The sequence below is a fragment of the Catharus ustulatus genome, chromosome 6, assembly GCF_009819885.2.
Source record: "Catharus ustulatus isolate bCatUst1 chromosome 6, bCatUst1.pri.v2, whole genome shotgun sequence".
Lineage (NCBI taxonomy): Eukaryota > Metazoa > Chordata > Aves > Passeriformes > Turdidae > Catharus > Catharus ustulatus.
The window spans coordinates 58,284,296-58,286,412 of NC_046226.1; positions in this window are offsets into that span (position 1 = coordinate 58,284,296).

A 2,117-nucleotide genomic window follows, 5' to 3' on the forward strand; every position below is an offset into this window, starting at 1 on the left:
AGGGCAAAATCTACTGCTAATGATGAAGTTGAAGAAATTAAAGGAACAATATAAAACCAAAATATACAGTGAAAATCCCTTCAGAAACTTTTCAAGGAATGCAGAGGAACACTGCAGAACTGTTGTGATGATATATTATTAATTACTCAAGCTTAGGACCTAGATCACCCTGAAACAATCAGCTAATCAAAAGTGGTGAAATGCAGCAGTGTTCTGCTGTTTGTATTTCTCTTCCAAATTGTATAAAGTTTTCTCAATTTAATAACAAACAAACAAAAAACTAAACAAAAATGTGTTTTGCTGAAGTAGAAATAACTGAGTTTTGATTTTTTTGTAGCTCTTTGATAAAGAATGAAAACATGGTTTTGCTTCTTCTATTAGACATGTTCCCACAGAGATGTTGCTCACTCAAAATGTCGTGTGTAGGGTGCTCTCAGGTCCTTTGTGAACTTTGAAATGATGCGAGGGAATGTACAATTTTTCCTTATTGCACCAGCATTCATGACTTTGGATTGTGGAGAACACAAGCACAGTAGCAACAACATGTCTTGGAAAACGTGGAACTGGAGGAAATGACTGTAGAGGCACTGCCCAGAGCAATCTCACATGGCAGGAAGAGGTGTTGGGAGGTGCACAGAGGCAGCACAGAAAGCAGAACCATGGCTGCTCACAAGCAGAGACCTGGTCTATCCACGGCATTCTGTTATTTGGATCATCTGCCAAGGGTATGAATAACCTTTAAGCCCAATGCCATTGAAACATTTCTTGGAAAGAGTTACTGTGGTTTGCTGTAATAAGCCAAATTTAGACCGTGCTGCATTTGAGAGCACATATGTTGTAGTAATCTTTCAGGTAATGCATTGGCAGCAATGGGAGACATTTTATTTTTACAATTGCTTATGCAGTAGAAGCATATTCGTCTGCACTTAAATATACTTTATGGTTTATTCACATTAGAGGCAAATTTTCGAAGAGCTGCTAAGGTTTTTGGCCAGGTACACAACTGCTTTTATTGAGAACTGCATGTGTTAAACTGAGTAACGTGCTTTGAGAAATAAACATATGCTTTCTTCCTCTGAAAATTCAGGAATGTATGATTTTTTTTTCCCCTAGATTGTTAAGGCAGTTAGTATGACCAACAGTTTGAAAGGTGTGCTGGGAGCACTTGGATTCTCTGGTATGGCTGAGAAAAGCTCAGTGCCACCTGAGGATCACCTCCAGCCAGGGAAATACTCCTGTGGTGAGGTGCAAAGGTATTTGGCATCACTGAAACTGTGCTAAAGCAAAAGGGTCCAATTGCAGTGGTCAAAGATATGTTTTAGACTAACACGATATCCTTTCCCCTTTTCTGTCTCCAAATATGCTGTCTGCTTTTAAAAAAAGGTCAGATTTTTGTTTCAGAATATTTTCATTACAATTTGTATGCCTAAGTTGAGGTCTAAGCTTATATTAAAATGTTCTTTTCCAAGCTAGATGGCCCACCACCAACAAAACAAGAGTATATATTTCATGTGCACTCTTTGGTGCTCCCATTGGCTTAAGTCCTGCAGAAACCCTGTCAACTCCAATATCCCCTCATCTCACAAAGAGAGAGCTAATCAGAGAAGCAGAAGGAACAGGAAGGAACCATGTCCTCTTCAAACAACATATGGCAAAACAGCAGACACCACAAAGCTCAGAATCAACATCCACAGATTTCCCTGATTATGAATACATTTTGTATAAAAGGAATGTCAAATCTTGTGACTGTTCCTATAAGAGTGATTAGGAAATATTTTTACTTATAACAATTATAAAAGCAATAAAAGTATCATGAATGGCATTAATTCAGTCTATAACTAAATTCATACTCTGCAATTTGGAATTAAAATTTGCCTTCTTAAGATGTAGAAGTCTACTTCAGATATCAAATTACTGTGTAGAAGATATTTGAAATATACATTTATACTTTTTTGAAAACAAAAGTCCTCATTATGTAAAACATTAAGACAACAGTTGTGTTTGCAGAAAAATGGAGGTGTCCAGTCTGCACTGTCCAAAGTGCTAATTCACTGTGTTAATTACTGTTAACATAATGATGCTGCTCTAGGCAATTTTCACCCAGCATTTGGAGGAAA